This window comes from Rhinoderma darwinii, chromosome 1 (assembly GCF_050947455.1).
Source record: "Rhinoderma darwinii isolate aRhiDar2 chromosome 1, aRhiDar2.hap1, whole genome shotgun sequence".
Taxonomy (NCBI): Eukaryota; Metazoa; Chordata; class Amphibia; order Anura; family Rhinodermatidae; genus Rhinoderma; species Rhinoderma darwinii.
The window spans coordinates 286,724,766-286,744,177 of NC_134687.1; the positions used below are offsets into that span (position 1 = coordinate 286,724,766).

The window sequence follows — 19,412 nt, forward strand, 5'->3', positions numbered from 1 at the left end:
GGCTATTTTTCAAGGACCAGTTCAGTTCTGAAGTGGCTTTGAGGGTCTTATATATTAGATAGACCCCATAAATCGCCCCTTTTGAAAACTGCACCCTTCAAAGTATTCATAACAGCATTCAGAAGTTCTTAACCCCTTTAGGTGTTTCACAGGAATTAAAGAATTTTTAGCCGAAAAGAAAGCCTCAGAAACATCCAAAGACGTCAAAGAAGGTGCTTCTGAACCGGCTGCCAGGCGCAGAAACAAATGCAAACTAGAACGAGCGCCTATGACTTACGAGTTAAAAGCTAGCCTCAAAAACAGCCAAAGACGTCAAAGAAGGTGCTTCTGAACTGGCTGCCAGGCGCAGAAACGAATGCAAACTAGAACGAGCGCCTATGACTTACGAGTCAAAAGCTAGCCTCAGAAACAGCCAAAGACGTCAAAGAAGGTGCTTCTGAACCGGCTGCCAGGCGCAGAAACGAATGCAAACTAGAACGAGCGCCTATGACTTACGAGTCAAAAGCTAGCCTCAGAAACAGCCAAAGACGTCAAAGAAGGTGCTTCTGAACCGGCTGCAAGGCGCAGAAACGAATGCAAACTAGAACGAGCGCCTATGACTTACGAGTCAAAAGCTAGCCTAAGAAACAGCCAAAGACGTCAAAGAAGGTGCTTCTGAACCGGCTGCCAGGCGCAGAAACGAATGCAAACTAGAACAAGCGCCTGTGACTTACGAGTCAAAAGCTAGCCTCAGAAACAGCCAAAGACAGAAAGTTTTACCAGAGAAACGCAACTCAATATTTATTGCCCAGATTCTGCAGTTTTTTTAAATATCCGACATGTGGCCCTAGTGCGCTAATGGACTGAAACACAGGCCTCAAAAGCAAAAAAGCACCTAGAGGATTTTTGGGCCTCCTTTTTTTAGAATATATTTTAGGCACCATGTCAGGTTTGAAGAGGTCTTGTGGTGCCAAAACAGTGGAACTCCCCAAAAGTGACACTGTTTTGGAAACTACACACGTCAAGGAATTTATCTAGGGGTATAGTTAGCATTTTTACCCCAAAGGTTTTTAGTTGAATTTAGTGGAGTTAGTCTGTGAAAATGAAAATCTTTTTATCTAAAAACACATAGAAATGTTAAATTTTTACAAGGAATAAAGGAGAAATAGGACCCCAAAATTTGTAAAGCAATTTCTCGTGATTACGGCAATACACCATATGTGGTAATAAACTGCTGTTTGGACCCACGGCAGAGCTCAGAAGGAAAGGAACGCTATTTGGGTATTGGAGCTCAAATTTAGCCGGAATAGTTTTCGGGTGCTATGTTGCATTTGCAAAGCCCCTGAGGAACCAAAACAGTGGAAACACCCCAAAACTGACCGCATTTGGGAAACTACACCCCTTAAGGAATCTTTCTAGGGGAATAGTGAGCATTTAGACCCCACAGGTCTTTTGCAGAATTTATTAGAATTAGGCCATGAAAATGAATATCAACATTTTTTCCACTAAAATGTTACATTTTTTAATTTTCACAAAGGAGAAAAAGCAACCAAACGTTTGTAAATTTCTCCCAAGTACAGCAATACCCACGTGGTCATAAATGTTTTTTCACTAAAAATGAATTAACACTTCTAAGACTGATCCCTTTTTGGCTTTTTCATTTTAGTTTTTCCCTCCCTGCTTTCCAATAGTCATAAAGTTTTTTCTTTTTCCGTCAATAGAGTGGTGTAAGGGCTTATTTTTTTGCGGGAGAAGTTGTAGTTTCTAGTGACACCATTTAAAGTACCATTTAATGCACTGGGAAACTGAAAATAAAATTTGTTGTAGGTTGAAATTGGAAAAAGCTGCGATTCCTGGTGGAGAAAAAGCTGCGATTCCTTCATTGTTTTTTGGGTTTCGTTTTTATGGTTTTCCCCGTGCGGTAAAAACGATTAGTATTGCAGTATATCGTGCAAGCAATCTAACGATCGCTGGTTGAAGTCCCCTAGGGGGACTAATAAAAAAAGTAAAAATTAGTTAACAAAAGTATTTTTTTTGTCAAATAATAAAAAAATAAATCTTACAAATGTTCAAAAAAATAAATAAATAAACATAATTGGTATAGCGACGTCCGTAAAAGTCTTATCTATTACAATATATCATTATTAAGCCCCACGGTGAACGCCGTAAAAAAAATGTAAACGCCAGAATCTCTATTTTTTGGTCACCTCATCTCCCACAAAAAATGAAATAAAAAGTGATCAAACCGTTGCATGTACACCAAATATGGTATTATTAAAAACTACAGCTTATCCTGCAAAAAATAAGCCCTCATACCACTTAATCGACGGAAAAAATAAAAAAGTTATGGCTCTCGGAATTTGGCGACACAAAATAAATGTTCTTTTTTACACTTAGGTTTTTACTTGTAAAAGTAGTAAAATATAGAAAAAACTATATATATTTGGTATAGCCATAATCATATTGACCCACAGAATAAAGTTAACATGTTATTTTAATTGCACAGTGAATTCCGTAAAAACGGCGTGCAAAAAACCATGGAGGAATCGCTGTTTTTTTTTTCATTTTCTACCCCACAAATAATTTTTGTTCCCGTTTCCTAGTACATTATATGGCAAAATAAATGGTGCTACTAAAAACTACAACTTGTCCCGCAAAAGTCAAGCCCTCATAGTACTATATCGACGGAGAAATAAAGACATTATGGCTTTTAGAAAGTGGGGAGGAAAAAACGAAAATGAAAATCTGAAAAAGGGCTGCGGCGGGAAGGAGTTAAAGGGCTAGTGTCACCCACTATTACTACCTCCTTTATAATCAGGGTCACTAGGGTTATGCCTAGTTCCCCTACCTTTTCCTTATACTAACGTCGATCTAATTGCTGTTGCTGCTACTCAAGGGAATAAGACCGTATAGTAAATAAAGATATTTATTAACATACAGTAATCAATCTCATATATAAAATACAGTAACTAATCACAGTACAGTATAAACACGGTATCACAATCCTAATTATATCGCCACCCACTTACCTAAACATACATAGAAGTTACGTTACAACACAATACACATAAGTTACTTGTAATTCTCACACGCTCACTATCTCTGTCCCACTCCCTCCTAATATAACTGTCCCTGTAAACTAAGTGTTAAAAATCAGGTAAAAGGGTCAACAGTGAGAAGGGTTAAATGTTTCAAGGGTTAACCAGGGATACATCAGTGGATGCGCAGGTCAGCAAGAGGTTAAACTAGGGATACTACAGGGGATGCGCAGGTCAGCAAGGGGTTAACTCAGGGACTGCAAGGGGTAGTAAGGGTTATTTCAGGGCAGCAATGGGTTAACTTCAGGGACTGCAAGGGCACAAGGAATACTCTGGGACAGCAAGGGTTAACTCAGGGCTGCAAGGGTCAACAGGAACTCAGGGCAGTTAACAGGGACTCAGAGGCACCAAGGGTTACTCAGGGAAGCAAGGGTTAACTAAGGGACAGTAAAGGTTAACACAGGGACTCAGGGGCACCAAGGGTTGGCCATTGACTTTAAATGCTTTAATCCATAGTCCTTTTTAATCGATTGTGAAACAAAATCTAAACGATAGAATAAGAAGGCAACCGCACTACGGATTCCCAGACAGTCTCCCACACTGGTACTAGCGAGGCCTTAAGCTGTGTAACTTCTGCGATCTGAAGAGTGCAGGCACATTCAGCTTAGAATGGCCATTGACATTAAATGCTTTAATCCATAGTCCTTTTTAATCGATTGTGAAACAAAATCTAAACGACATAATAAAAAGTCAACCGCACCACGGATTCCCAGACAGTCTCCCACACTGGTACTAACAAGGCCTGTAGCTGTGTAACTTCTGCGATCTGACGAGAGCAGGCACATTCAGCTTAGAATGGCCATTGACGTAAAATGCTTAAGTCTATCTTTTTTTTAATCGATTGTGAAACAAAATCTAAACGGCATAATATAAAGTCAACCGCACCACGAATTCCCAGACAGTCTCCCACACTGGTACTAGCGAGGCCTTAAGCTGTCTAACGTCTGTGATCTGACGAGAGCAGGAACATTCAGCTTAGAATGGGCAATGACATTAAATGCTTTAATCCATAGTCCTTTTTAATCGATTGTTAAACAAAATCTAAACGACATAATAAAAAGTCAACCGCACCACGGATTCCCAGACAGTCTCCCACACTGGTACTAGCGAGGCCTTAGGCTGTGTAATTGCTGCGATTTGACGAGAGCAGGCACTTTCAGCTTAGAAAGGCCATTGACAATAAATGCATTAATCCATAGTCCGTTTTAATCGATTGTGAAACAAAATCTAAACGACATAATAAAAAGTCAACCGCACCACGGATTCCCAGGCAGTCTTCCACACCGGTACTAGCTGAGGACTTTAGCTGTGTAACTTCTGCGATCTGACGAGAGCAGGCACATTCAGCTTAGAATGGCCATTGACATTAAATGCTTTAATCCATAGTCCTTTTTAATCGATTGATAAACAAAATCTAAACGACATAATAAAAAGTCAACCGCACCACGGATTCCCAGACAGTCTCCCACACTAGTACTAGCGAGGCCTTAAGCTGTGTTAATTCTGCAATCTGACGAGAGCAGGCACATTCAGCTTAGAATGGCCATTGCCATTAAAAACTTTAATCCATAGTCCTTTTTAATCGATTGTGAAACAAAATCTAAACGACATAATAAAAAGGCAACCGCACCAAGATTCCCAGGCAGTTTCCCACACTGGTACTAGCGCGGTCTTAAAGTGTTATTCATCTGCGATTTGACAAGAAAAGGCACATTTCAGCTTAGAATGGCCATTAACTTTTAAAGCTTTAGTCTATTTTTATTTTTAATCGATTGTAAAACAAAATCTAAATGACATAATAAAAAATCAACCTCACCACGGATTCCCAGACAGTCTGCCACACTGGTACTAGTGAGGCCTTAAGCTGTGTAACTTCTGCGATCTGACAAGAGCAGGCACATTCAGCTTAGAATGGCCATTGCCATTAAATGCTTTAATGCTTTAATGCTTTAATGCATAGTCCTTTTTAATCGATTGTGAAACAAAATCTAAACGACATAATAAAAAGTAAACTGCCCACGAATTCCCAGACAGTCTCCCACACTGGTATTAGCGAGGCCTTATGCTGTGTATTTTCTGTGATCTGATGAGAGCAGGCACATTCAGCTTATAATAGCCATTGCCCTTAAATGCTTTAATCCATAGTCCTTTTTGATCGATTGTGAAACAAAATCTAAACTACATAATAAAAAGGCAACTGCACCACAGATTCCCAGACAGTCTCCCACACTGGTACTAGCGAGGTCTTAAAGTGCTATTCATCTGCGATTTGACGAGAAAAGGCACATTTCAGCTTAGAATGGCCATTGACATTAAATGCTTTAATCCATAGTCCTTTTTTAATCGATTGTGAAACAAAATCCAAACAACATAATAAAAAGGCAACCACACCACAGCTTCCCAGACAGACTCCCACACAGGTACTAGCGAGGCTTTAAGCTGTGTAACTTCTGCGATCTGAAGAGTGCAGGCACATTCAGCTTAGAATGGCCATTGACATTAAATGCTTTAATCCATAGTCCTTTTTAATCGATTGTGAAACAAAATCTAAACGACATAATAAAAAGTCAACCGCACCACGGATTCCCAGACAGTCTCCCACACGGGTACTAACAAGGCCTGTAGCTGTGTAACTTCTGCGATCTGACGAGAGTAGGCACATTCAGCTTAGAATGGCCATTGATGTAAAATGCTTAAGTCTATCTTTTTTTTAATCGATTGTGAAACAAAATCTAAACGGCATAATATAAAGTCAACCGCACCACGAATTCCCAGACAGTCTCCCACACTGGTACTAGCGAGGCCTTAAAGGGGTTTTCCAATACTTTATTTTTTTTTTTAAATCAATGCAATGTTCCTCTATTAATATATTAGTGCACTCTGTCTAGCTTTTTCTTGATAATAAATGGTTTTAGTAACATTACTCCCTATTGTTTACCTGGAGAGGTTTGTTTTGCTCAGTAAGTTCATTCCTCTTCTCTTCCTGTGTTTCTCCTCCCTGCATGCACTGCTCTAGTCCCAGCATGCAATGTGCATGCAGCAGTGCACTTGCTCCGCCTACTACACCCAGCTCTACTAACTTCTGCAATCTCAGTCTTCATTTTGGTGCTCTCATTCTATTACTGCTAGCACAAGCTGAAATCACTGGATATCTGCGTTTTTAAACAACACTGACCCTATATGATGATACGTAAAGTTTGGTCTTTATAATTATAAGTTTTCTAAATGTATATTAACTGTTTATACAGTCTTAGTTTTAAATACTGTATTTTATATATATATATATATATATATATATATATATATAATAAAAAAAATTGAATTCTAACATGTGAATTGGGATAAAAGGAGCAATACCTGTGGATCGCCGCTGCATCCTGTGTCGGAGATTCACAGTGAGCAAGAAAAAACTAAAGGGAAGCAGCGCTCCTAACTAGCCATCGATGAAAAATAATTCCCCTTCATGTAACTCTGCTACCTGTCAACTGAAAAGTCATCCACCACAGGGAAAAATGTTAGTCCATCATGTCTGATTCCCAGGTGTTTCTTTGCGGTACTCCTCTGTGTGGAAACATTTTTCACTCTGGCAGCTGATTTTTCCATTGACAGGTAGCAGAGTTACACAACAGGAAAACAAATTCCCCATCATGTAACTCTGCTACCTGTGAACTGAAAAGTCATCGGCTGTTTGAAGGGGGTGCACCGCTCGTATAAGCGCTGCTTCCCCTTACTTCATCACACTGTGAATCGCTAACTAGTTCGTATAGAAGCGAAGTATTGCCTAATTATTTTTTTTGGGCTTCCAGTTCAGTTCTGAAGTGGCTTTGAGGGGCCTATATATTAGACACCCCTATGAAACACGACATTTTAGAAACTAGACCCCTCAAAGTATTCACAACAGTATATAGAAAGTTTATGCACAAAATGTTTTACCAGAGAAACGCAACTCAATACTTATTGTCCAGATTCTGCAGTAGAAATATCCCACATGTGGCCCTCGGGCGGTAATGGACTGAAGCACCGGCCTCAGAAGCAAAGGAGCACCTAGTGGATTTTGAGGCCGCCTTTTTATTAGGCACCATGTCCGGTTTGAATAGGTCTTGTGGTACCAAAATAGTGGAAACCCCCAAAAGGTGATCCCATTTTGGAAACTAGACCACTTGAGGAATACATTGTAGTTTTCTTGGGGTGCATGCAGCTTTTTGATCAGTTTTTATTCTATTTTTAAGTGGCGCGGTGACTAAAAAACAGCAATTCTATTGTTTTTTAATTCTATTTTTGTTACAGCGTTCACCGTGCGCTATAAATGACATATTCACTTTATTCTATGGGGCGATACGATTAGGGCTCATTTACACGAGCGTATTATACGTTTTTGCAACGCGCGTCGCAGGGACCTATGTTACTCTATGGGGCCGTGCAGACAGGTACGTGATTTTCACGCAGCGTATGTCCGCTGCGTGAAACGCACGACGTCCTATATTTGTGCGCTGTTCGCGCATCACGCACCCATTGAAGTCAATGGGTGTGTGAAAACCACGCATGTCGCACGGAAGCAATTCCGTGGGACGCGCGTGATTCACGCAACAGCACTGTAAAGGATGAATGAAAACAGAAAAGCACCACGTTCTTTTCTGTTTACAAACATCCAAACGGAGTGTCATAATGATGGCGGCTGCGCGAAAAGCACGCAGCCGCGCATCATAAAGGGCTGACACACGGAGCTGTTAAGTGCTTTTTGCGCACGCAAAACGCCGCGCTTTTTGCTTGCACAAAACGCACACGCTCGTGTAAACTCGGCCTTACGGTGACACCAGATGTTTATAGTTTTTTTATGTCTTATGGCGTTTGCACAATAAAATACGTTTTGTAAAAAATCATTCACTTTTTGTTACCTTATTCTAAGAGCCAGAACTTTATAATTTTTCCATCAATAAAGCCGTGCGAGGACTTATTTTTTGCGTAACGAACTGTAGTTTCGATCAGGACCATTTTTCGGTAAATGCAACTTTTTGATCTATTTTTAATACATTTTTTGGGAGGTGAAGTGACCAAACAATTGTGATTTTGGTACGGTTTATTATTATTTTCTTTTACGGCGTTCACCGCGCGGGATAAATAACGAAATAATTTTGTAGTTCAGGCCGTTACGGACGCGGCGATACCAATTATGTATCGTTTATTTATATATTTTTATTAATAAAAAAGGACTGATAAGGGAAAAAAAGGGGGATTTTTTTAACTTTTAATTTCTTATTTTTACACATCTTTTTTAACTTTTTTTTTTTACTTTATTACTTTGTCCCACTAGGGGACTTGAGGGCAGGAGGCCCTGATCGCTATTCTAATACACTGCACTACATCCGTAGTGCAGTGTATTAGAACTGTCAGCTATTCACTGACAGCAAGCATAGTGGGTCCTGACTTTGTCAGGACCCACTAGGCTTCCGTCGATGGCATAGCCGGACGCCTTTGTTTGGTGTCCGGTTGCCATAGTAACCATCGCCGGCCGCTATCGTGTAGCAGGCCGGCGATGGTAACTTAACCCCTAAAAACCCGCGATCTCTATAGAACGCGGCTTTTAAGGGGTTAGACAGCGGGGACACAGCGATCGGTCCCCGCTGTAGGAGCTGCGGCAGCTGCTGTACGAGACAGCAGCTGTCACAGCTCCTGCACCTGTCGGGAAGACGGCCGAAACGGCCGTTATTCCTGCAACTTCGTATACACACCGCTACACACCTTCAACCTTGCGCATGCGCAGTGTAATATACACGGCCGCTGAAGACGCAGCCACATAATTTCACAGACCATGCGCGGTGGAGTGTGTTCACCACGCATGCTCTAATTCAATAAAGAAGCACGTGGTACGGTTACGTAATTTTTGACGTAACCGTACAGTGTGAAAGCCGGAAACCGGAAGCAAGGCAGAAGACCAAATGGACGGGTCTGCACAGGAAGTGCAGATTTTGCATTGCTAAGGGGACGGCGACGGAGGAGGATATACGACGCTACAGCCATCTGATGAAACGTAAGTACATTGGAAAGTTATATCTTTTTCATTGTTTTATTTAAATAAATGTAATTTTTTAGTTCCGGAATACCCCTTTAAGCTGTGTAACTTCTGCGATCTGACGAGAGAAGGCACATTCAGCTTAGAACAGTCACTCACATTAAATGCTTTAATCCATAGTCCTTTTTAATCGATTGTGAAACCAAATCTAAATGACATAATATAAAGTCAACCGCACCACGGCTTCCCAGACAGTCTTCCACACTGGTACTAGCGAGGCCTTAAGCTGTGTAATGTCTGCGATCTGACGAGAGCAGGAACATTCAGATTAGAATGGCCTTTGATGTTAAATGCTTAAGTCTATCTTTATTTTTAATCGATTGTGAAACAAAATCTAAACGGCATAATAAAAAGTGAACCGCACCACGGATTCCCAGACAGTCTCCCACACTGGTACTAGCGAGGTCTTAAAGTGTTATTCATCTGCAATTTGACGAGAAAAGACACATTTCAGCTTAGAATGGCTATTAACTTTTAAAGCTTTAGTCTATTTTTAATCGATTGTGAAACAAATTCTTAACAGCATAACAATCGGTCAACAGCACCACGCATTCCCAGACAGTCTCCCACACTGGTACCAGCAAGGCCTTAAGCTGCGTATTTTCTGCAATCTGACGAGAGCAGGCACATTCAGCTTAGAATGGCCATTGACAGAAAATATTTTAATCCATAGTCCTTTTTAATCTATTGTGAAACAAAATCTAAACGACATAATAAAAGTCTAACCACACCACGAATTCCCAGACAGTCTCCCACACTGATACTAGTGGGGCCTTAAACTGCGTAACTTCTGCAAACTGACGAGAGCAGGCACATTCAGCTTAGAATGGCCACCAACATTAAATGCTTTAATCTATAGTCCTTTTTAATCGATTGTGAAACAATATGTAAACGACATAAAAAGTCAACCACACCACGGATTTCCAGACAGTCTCCCACACTGGTACTAGCGAGGTCTTAAAGTGTTATTCATCTGCAATTTGACGAGAAAAGGCACATTTCAGCTTAGAATGGCCATTAACTTTTAAAGCTTTAGTCTATTTTTAATCGATTGTGAAACTAATTCTAAACAGCATAACAATTGGTCAACAGCACCACACATTCTCAGACAGTCTCCCACACTGGTACTAGCGAGGCCTTAAGCTGTGCAACTTCTGTGATCTGATGAGAGCAGTCACATTCAGCTGAGAATGGCCATTCACATTAAATGCCTTAATCCATAATAATTTTTAATCGATTGTGAAACAAAATCTAAACGACATTATTAAAGTCTAACCACACCACGAATTCCCAGACAGTCTCCCACACTGGTACTAGAAAGGCCTTAATCTGCATATTTTCTGCGATCTGACGAGAGCAGGCACATTCAGTTTAGAATGGCCATTGACAGTAAATGTTTTAATCCATAGTCCTTTTTAATCTATTGTGAAACAAAATCTAAACGACATAATAAAAGTCTAACCACACCACGAATTCCCAGACGGTCTCCCACACTGATACTAGTGGGGCCTTAAGCTGCGTAACTTCTGCAAACTGACGAGAGCAGGCACATTCAGCTTAGAAAGGCCATTGACATCAATTGCTTTCATGCATAGTCCTTTTTAATCGATTAAGAAACAAAATCTAAACGACATAATAAAAAGTCAACCGCACCACGGCTTCCCAGACAGTCTCCCACACTGGTACTAGCGAGGACTTAAGATATTTAATTTCTGCGATCTGACAAGAGAAGGCACATTCAGCTTAGAATGGCCATTGACATTAAATGCTTTAATCCATAGTCCTTTCTAATCGATTGTGAAACAAAATCTAAACAACATAGTAACAAGCCAACCGCACCACGGATTCCCAGACACTCTCCCACACTAGTATTAGCGAGGCCATAAGCTGCATAACTTCTGCAATCTGACGAGAGCAGGCATATTCAGCTTAGAATGGCCATTGACATTAAATGTGTTCATGCATAGTCCTTTTAAATCGATTAAGAAACAAAATCTAAACGACATAATAAAAAGTGAATTGCACCACGGATTCCCAGACAGTCTCCCAAACTGGTACTTGTGAGGCCTTAAGCTGTGTAACTTCTGCGATCAGACAAGAGACGGCGCATTCAGCTTGGAATGGCCATAGACATTGAATGCTTTAATCCATAGGCCTTTTTTAATCGATTGTGAAACAAAATCTAAACGACATAATAAGAAGGCAACCGCACCACGAATTCCCAGACAGTCTTCCACACTGGTACTACCAAGGCCTTTAGCTGTTTTACTTCTGCGATCTGACGAGTGCAGGCACATTCAGCTTAGAATGGCCATTGACATTAAATGTTTTAATCCATAGTCCTTTTTAATCTATTGTGAAACAAAATCTAAACAACATAGTAAAAAGCCAACCGCACCACGGATTCCCAGACAGTCTCCCACACTAGTACTAGCGGGGCCTTAAGCTGCATAACTTCTGTGATCTGACGAGAGCAGGCCCATTCAGCTTAGAATGGCCATTGACATCAAATGCTTTCATCCATAGTCCTTTTTTAATCGATTGTGAAACAAAATCTAAACAACATAATAAAAAGTCAACTGCACCACGCATTCCCAGACAGTCTCCCACACTGGTACTAGCGAGGCCTTTGGCTGTTTTACTTCTGCGATCTGACAAATGCAGGCACATTCAGCTTAGAATGGCAATTGACATTTAATGTTTTAGTCCATATTCCTTTTTAAACTATTGTGAAACAAAATCTAAACGACATAATAAAAAGGCAACCGCACCACGGATTCCCAGACAGTCTCCCACCCTGGTACTAGCAAGGCCTTAGGCTGTGTAACTTCTGCGATCCTACTAGGGCAGGCACATTCAGCTTTGAATGGCCATTGACAATAAATGCTTAAATCCATAGTCCATTTTAATCGATTGTGAAACAAAATCTAAACGACATAATAAAAAGTCAACTGCACCATGTATTCCCAGACATTCTCCCACACTGGTACTAGCGAGGGCTTAAGCTGTGTAACTTTTGCGATCGGACGAGATCAGTCACATTCAGCTGAGAATGGCCATTGGCGTTAAATGCTTTAATCCATAGTACTTTTTAATCGATTGTGAAACAAAATCTAAACGACATGATAAAAAGGCAACCGCACCACGGATTCGGAGACAGTCTCCCACACAGGTACTAGCGAGGGTTTAAGCTGTATAACTTCTGCGATCTGAGGAATGCAGGCACATTCAGCTTAGAATGGCCATTGACATTAAATGGGTTAATCCATAGTCCTTTTTAATCAATTGTGAAACAAAATCTAAACGACATAATAAAAAAGCAACCGCATCATGGATTCCCAGACAGTCTCCCACACAGGTACTAGCGAGGCCTTAAGCTGTTTAAATTTTGCGAACTGACGAGAGCAGGTACATTCAGCTTTGAATTGCCATTGTCATTTAATGCTTTAATCCATAGTCCTTTTTAATCGATTGTGAAACAAAATCTAAACTACATAATAAGAAGTCACCCGCACCACGGATTCCCAGACAGTCTCCCACATAGGTACTAGCGAGGGCTTAAGCTGTGTAACTTCTGCAATTTAAAGAGCGCAGGCACATTTACCTTAGAATGGCCATTGACATTAAATGCTTTAATCCATAATCCTTTTTAATCGATTGATAAATGAAATCTAAACAACATAATTAAAAGTCAACCGCTCCATGGATTCCCAGAGAGTCTCCCACACTGGTACTAGCTAGGCCTTAAGCTGTGTAACTTCTGCGATCTGATGAGAGCAAGCACATTCAGATTAGAATGGCCATTGACATTAAATGATTTAATCCATAGTCCTTTTTAATCGATTGTGAAACAAAATCTAAACGACATAATAAAAAGTCAACTGCACCACGGATTCCCAGACATTCTCCCACACTGGTTCTAGCGAGGCCTTAAGCTGTGTAACAGCTGCGATCTGACGAGAGCAGGTACATTCAGCTTAGAATGGCCAATGACATTAACTGCTTTAATCCATAGTCCTTTTTAATCGATTGCGAAACAAAATCTAAACGACATAATAAAAAGTCAACCGCACCACGGATTCCCACACTGGTACTAGCGAGGGCTTAAGCTGTGTAACTTCTGCGATCTGACGAAAGCAGGCACATTCAGCTTAGAATGGCCATTGACATGAAATGCTTTCATCCGTAGTCCTTTTTAATCGATTGTGAAACAAAATCTAAACGACATAATAAAAAGTAAACCGCACCACGGATTCACGGACAGTCTCCCACACTGGTACTAGCGAGGGGTTATGCTGTATAACTTCCGCGATCTGACGAGAGCAGGCACATTCAGCTTAGAATGGCCATTGATAGTAAATGCTTTAATCCATAGTCCTTTTTAATCGATTGTGAAACAAAATCTAAACGACATAATAAAAAGTCAACCGCACCACGGATTCCCAGACATTCTCCCACACTGATACTAGTGAGGGCTTAAGCTGTGTAACTTCTGTGATCTGACGAGATCAGTCACATTCAGCTGAGATTGGCCATTGGCGTTAAATGCTTTAATCCATAGTACTTTTTAATCGATTGTGAAACAAAATCTAAATGACATAATAAAAAGTCAACCGCACCACGGATTCCCAGACAGTCTCCCACAAGGGTACTAGCGAGGCCTTAAGCTGTGTAATTTCCACGACCTAAACAGTGCAGGCACTTTCAGCTTAGAATGGCCATTGACATTAAATGCTTTAATCCATAATCCTTTTTAATCGATTGTGAAACAAAATCTAAACTACATAATAAAAAGGTAACCGCACCACGGATTCGCAGACAGTCGCCCACACTGGTACTAGCGAGGGTTTAAGCTGTATAACTTCTGCGATCTGACGAGTGCAGGCACATTCAGCTTAGAATGGCCATTGACATGAAATGCTTTAATCCATAGTCCTTTTTAATCGATTGTGAAACAAAATCTAAACGACATAATAAAAAGTCAACCGCACCACGGATTCCCAGACAGTCTCCCACACTGGTACTGGCGAGGCCTTAAGCTGTGTAACTTCTGCGAGCTGACGAGAGCAGGCACATTCAGCTTAGAATTGCCATTGACATTTAATGCCTTAATCCATAGTCCTTTTTAATCGATTGTGAAACAAAAGCTAAACGACATAATAAGAAGTCAACCGCACCACGGATTCCCAGACAGTCTCCCACATTGGTACTAGCGAGGCATTAAGCTGCGTAACTTCTGCGATCTAAAGAGTGCAGGCACATTTAGCTTAAAATGGCCATTGACATTAAATGCTTTAATCCATAATCCTTTTTAATCGATTGATAAACTAAATCTAAACAACATAATAAAAAGTCAACCGCACCACGGATTCCCAGACAGTCTCCCACACTGGTACTAGCGAGGTCTTAAAGTGTTATTCATCTGCGATTTGAAGAGAAAAGGCACATTTCAGCTTAGAATGGCCTTTAACTTTTAAAGCTTTAGTCTATTTTTATATTTAATCGATTGTGAAACAAAATCTAAACGACATAATAAGAAGTCAACCGCACCACGGATTCCCAGACAGTCTCCCACACTGGTACTAGTGAGGGTTTAAGCTGTATAACTTCTGCGATTTGATGAGAGCAGGTACATTCAGCTTAGAATGGCCATTGACATTAAATGCTTTAATCCATAGTACTTTTTAATCGATTGTGAAACAAAATCTAAACGACATAATAAAAAGTCAACCGCACCACGGATTCCCAGACAGTTTCCCACAATGGTATTAGCGAAGCCTTAAGCTGTGTAACATCTGCGATCTGACAAGAGCAGGCACATTCAGATTAGAATGGCCATTGACATTAAATGCTTTAATCCATAGTCCTTTTTAATCGATTGTGAAACAAAATCTAAACGACATAATAAAAAGTCAACCGCTCCTCGGATTCCCAGACAGTCTCCCACACTGGTACTAGCGATGCCTTAAGCTGTGTAACTTCTGCGATCCAAAATCTAAACAACATAATAAAAAGTCAACCGCACCACGGATTCGCAGACAGTCTCCCACACTGGTACTAGCGAGGGTTTATGCTGTATAACTTCTGCGATCTGAGGAAAGCAGGCACATTCAGCTTAGAATGGCCATTGACATTAAATGCTTTAATCCATAGTCCTTTTTATTCGATTGTGAAACAAAATCTAAACGATATAATAAAAAGTCAACCGCATCACGGATTCCCAGACAGTCTCCCACACTGGTACTAGCAAGGCCTTAAGCTGTGTAACTTCTGCGATCTGACGAGAGTAGGCACATTCAGCTTAGAATGGCCATTGACATTAAATGCTTTAATCTATAGTCCTTTTTAATCGATTGTGAAACAAAATCTAAACGACATAATAAAAAGTCAACCGCACCACGGATTCTCAGACAGTCTCCCACACTGGTACTAGCAAGGGCTTAAACTGTGTAACTTCTGCGATCTGACGAGAGCAGGCACATTCAGCTTAGAATAGCCATTGACATGAAATGCTTTAATCCATAGTCCTTTTTAATCGATTGTGACACAAAATCTAAACGACATAATAAAATGTCAACCGCACCACGGATTCCCAGACAGTGTCCCACACTAGTACTAGCGAGGCCTTAAGCCGTGTAACTTCTGCGATCTGACGAGAGCAGACACATTCAGCTTAGAATGGCCATACACATTAAATGCTTTAATCCATAGTCCTTTTTAATCGATTGTGAAACAAAATCTAAACGACATAAAAAAAAGTCATCCGCACCACAGATTCCCAGACGGTCTCTCACATTGGTACTAGCGAGGCCTTAAGCTGTGTAACTTCTGCGATCTGACGAGAGCAGGCACATTCGGCTTAGAATGGCCATTGACTTTAAATGCTTTAATCCATAGTCCTTTTTAATCGATTGTGAAACAAAATCTAAACGACATAATAAGAAGTCAACTGCACCACGGATTCCCAGACAGTCTCCCACTGGTACTAGCGAGGCCTTAAGCTGTGTAAATTCTGCGATCTTACTAGAGCAGGCCCATTCAGCTTAGAACGGCGATTGACATTAAATGCTTAGTCCTTTTTAATCAATTGTGAAACAAAATCGAAACAATAAAATAAAAAGTCAACCGCACCACGGATTCCCAGACAGTCTCCCACACCGGTACTAGCGAGGCCTTAGGTTGTGTAACTTCTGCGACTTGACAAGAGCAGGCACATTCAGCTTAGAATGGCCATTGACATTAAATGCTTTATTCCATAGTCCTTTTTAATCGATTGTGAAACAAAATCTAAACGACATAATAATAAAAAGGCAACCGCACCACGGATTCCCAGATAGTCTCCCACACTGGTACTAGCGAGGCCTTAAGCTGTTATTCATCTGCAATCTGACGAGAGCATGCACATTCAGTTTAGAATGGCCATTGACATTAAATGCTTTAATCCATAGTCCTTTTTAATCGATTGTGAAAAAAAAAATCTCAACGACATAATAAAAAGTCAACCGCACCACGGATTCCCAGACAGTCTCCCACACTGGTACTAGCGAGGCCTTAAGCTGTGTAACTTCTGCGATCTGACCAGAGCAGGCACATTTAGCTTAGAATGGCCATTGACATTAAATGCTTTAATCCATAGTCCTTTTTAATCGATTGTGAAACAAAATCTAAACGACATAATAAAAAGTCAACCGCACCACGGATTCCCAGACAGTCTCCCACACTGGTACTAGCGAGGTCTTACAGTGTTATTCATCTGCGATTTGACGAGAAAAGGCACATTTCAGCTTAGAATGGCCATTAACTTTTAAAGCTTTAGTCTATTTTTATTTTTAATCGATTGTGAAACAAAATCTAAACTACATAATAAAAAGTCAACCGCACCACGGATTCCCGGACAGTATCTGTAGTGCAGTGTATTAGAGCTGTCAGCTACTCACTGACAGCAAGCAGGAACCACTAGGCTTCCGTCGATGGCATAGCCAGTTGCCATTGTTTGGTGTCCGGTTGCCATAGTCATTATCGCCGGCCGCTATCGTGTAGCAGGCCGGCGATGGCAGCTTAACCCCTAAAAAGCCGCGTTCTCTATTGAACGTGGCTTTTAAGGGGTTAATCAGCGGGACACAGTGATCGGTCACCGTTGTAGGAGCTGCGGCAGCTGCTGTATGAGACAGCAGCTGTCACAGCTCCAGTATGTGTCGGGACTACGGCCGAAATGGCCGTTACTCCCGAGACGTACTATTGTCATGGAGCGCGAACGCTATGGTTACCATGACCTAATAGTACGTCCAGGAGCGGGAAGGGGTTAATCGACACAATTGCCAATTGCATACGGTGTAGGAACACTAAAATAACTGAATACTAAAGCTACAGAGCCGACTAAGAACACCATTATAGGTTATATAGAAATTATTTTTCACCCACTACCACCAGGTATTGCTGGTTTAATAGGTGAAATGCTGGTGACAAACTGCCACCATCTCGTGGTGAACTTGGGAGATCCATCCTGGCATAGCCAGAGGAAGGCCGTTTCACATGCGCATCTCAGAGAATAACGAAGATAGGCCTCAAGTCCAGTTCCTTTCTTCCTCAACATCCAGGAATCACACCTCTATCCAAGTCCTCGCTAAGAAGGCATGTCGATTATCCTGCTCCATAAGGAGAAGTCAATATCCAGCCAGACAGGAGAGCTGTGCAAGGAATCTTCTGCTTCACCACTCTTAATGGTTTGGGTAGAGTAGGTGCACCGTGGCTTCCATGTCACATTCACTTGCATACAATCTGATCCCCAGAATTGTGCAGCATCAAATTGTGAGTAATCCTGATGTGAAGATACAAATATTCACCTCAGTGAGCGAAGTGGAGAAGGCCCTCTTTAGCTGAATTATATTGGACTGAGCTGCCATAGAAAGGAATTGTGATCAAGTCTAGTATTAATAATATTCATCAGATTATTCACATTTGTACTGGACTGTAAACCTTTGATAGATATTGTGAGGGTTTAGCATCAGGAGAGGTTGGTACAGTGGTTTCTTTGTAGCCAGAGACAGGGACACCGTGCATTAAAAGTCAGAACAGGGCTTTGCCTGTGTTTTTATTCTTGTCAAAGAAACAGCCTCTTGTACAACAAGGCAAAATACAAAATAAATCCTGCTCGTCTGAGCACTAACTAAACAAGATATTATCTAACTATACCAAGTGCCTTCCTACCAGGCACTGGACACAAAGTAACACAGGTCTTTACTCCCATAGAATACAGGCTACTCCAGCCTTAGTAGTCTCCAGTCTGAGTCAGGGGTGAGACTCACACACACTGTGTCTGCACCTTTTTATACACAGGCTACAGGTGCAGCTAATTGAGCAGCAGCCTTGTCCTACAAACAGAGATGGACTAGGGATTGGGGAACCCGCCCTGCTCTTCTCCAATCCAACTCCAGGCCCTTTTTCCGGCTTTTCCTTAAGCCGAGATTGGAAAGCTAGAGCTTTCTATTGCAAGAACTACTCATTCCCTGGAGCCTAGGATACATATGACAGGATTCTAGGGGAAATGTACCTTCCCTCAATGACTTTACCTGTCACTGTCTCACATACCCTCTTCCTCTGTTCGAGCCCGTGGGATCGGACACATTTAGCTACAAGGCAGTGTGTCCTAGACAAAGCGTCAGCATTGCCCTGCAGTTTTCCTGCTCTGTGTTCCACAGTATATTTGAAGTTCTGCAAAGTAAGAAACCACCGTGTAACTCTTGCATTTCTCTCTTTAGCTTGACACATCCACGTAAGAGGAGAGTGGTCTGTAACCAACCTAAACCGACGACCCAATAAATAATATCTCAGGGACTCAAGTGCCCACTTAATTGCCAAGCACTCCCGTTCAACTATGCTATAGTTTTTCTCAGCCGGGGTAAGTTTTCTGCTCAAATAGGTCACAGGATGTTCCTCACCACCCACCTCTTGTGACAGAACTGCTCCGAGCCCCACATTAGAAGCATCAGTTTGGACAACAAACTCCTTTTTGAAGTCAGGAGTGACTAAGACTGGTTTGTTACACAGGGCCAGTTTCAACTCTTGAAAGGCGCTTTCAGCCTTCGTGTCCCACTTGACCATGACAGACTTACTTCCCTTGGTAAGATCTGTCAGGGGCGCAGCTGTGCTGGCAAAGTTTGGAATGAACCTGCGGTAATAACCTACAATTCCTAGAAAAGCTCTGACCTGCTTTTTGGTTGAGGGCTGGGGCCAGTTTTGGATAGCCTCAACTTTGTTGACCTGTG

General features: G+C 41.4%; 9 pseudogenes; all 9 read right to left on the minus strand.

Annotated features, from left to right (window-relative positions):
• Positions 1 to 3,765: 3,765 nt before the first annotated feature.
• LOC142736450 (5S ribosomal RNA) lies at positions 3,766 to 3,884 on the minus strand (annotated as a pseudogene).
• A 625-nt stretch (positions 3,885 to 4,509) lies between these two features.
• Positions 4,510 to 4,628, minus strand: LOC142707824 (5S ribosomal RNA; annotated as a pseudogene).
• Positions 4,629 to 9,680: 5,052 nt separating this feature from the next.
• On the minus strand, positions 9,681 to 9,799 carry LOC142666954 (5S ribosomal RNA; annotated as a pseudogene).
• Positions 9,800 to 11,347: 1,548 nt separating this feature from the next.
• Positions 11,348 to 11,466, minus strand: LOC142682614 (5S ribosomal RNA; annotated as a pseudogene).
• A 67-nt stretch (positions 11,467 to 11,533) lies between these two features.
• LOC142673494 (5S ribosomal RNA) lies at positions 11,534 to 11,652 on the minus strand (annotated as a pseudogene).
• A 68-nt stretch (positions 11,653 to 11,720) lies between these two features.
• On the minus strand, positions 11,721 to 11,839 carry LOC142708504 (5S ribosomal RNA; annotated as a pseudogene).
• A 997-nt stretch (positions 11,840 to 12,836) lies between these two features.
• Positions 12,837 to 12,955, minus strand: LOC142708396 (5S ribosomal RNA; annotated as a pseudogene).
• A 1,171-nt stretch (positions 12,956 to 14,126) lies between these two features.
• On the minus strand, positions 14,127 to 14,245 carry LOC142687457 (5S ribosomal RNA; annotated as a pseudogene).
• Positions 14,246 to 16,643: 2,398 nt separating this feature from the next.
• On the minus strand, positions 16,644 to 16,762 carry LOC142691704 (5S ribosomal RNA; annotated as a pseudogene).
• Between the last annotated feature and the right edge of the window lie 2,650 nt (positions 16,763 to 19,412).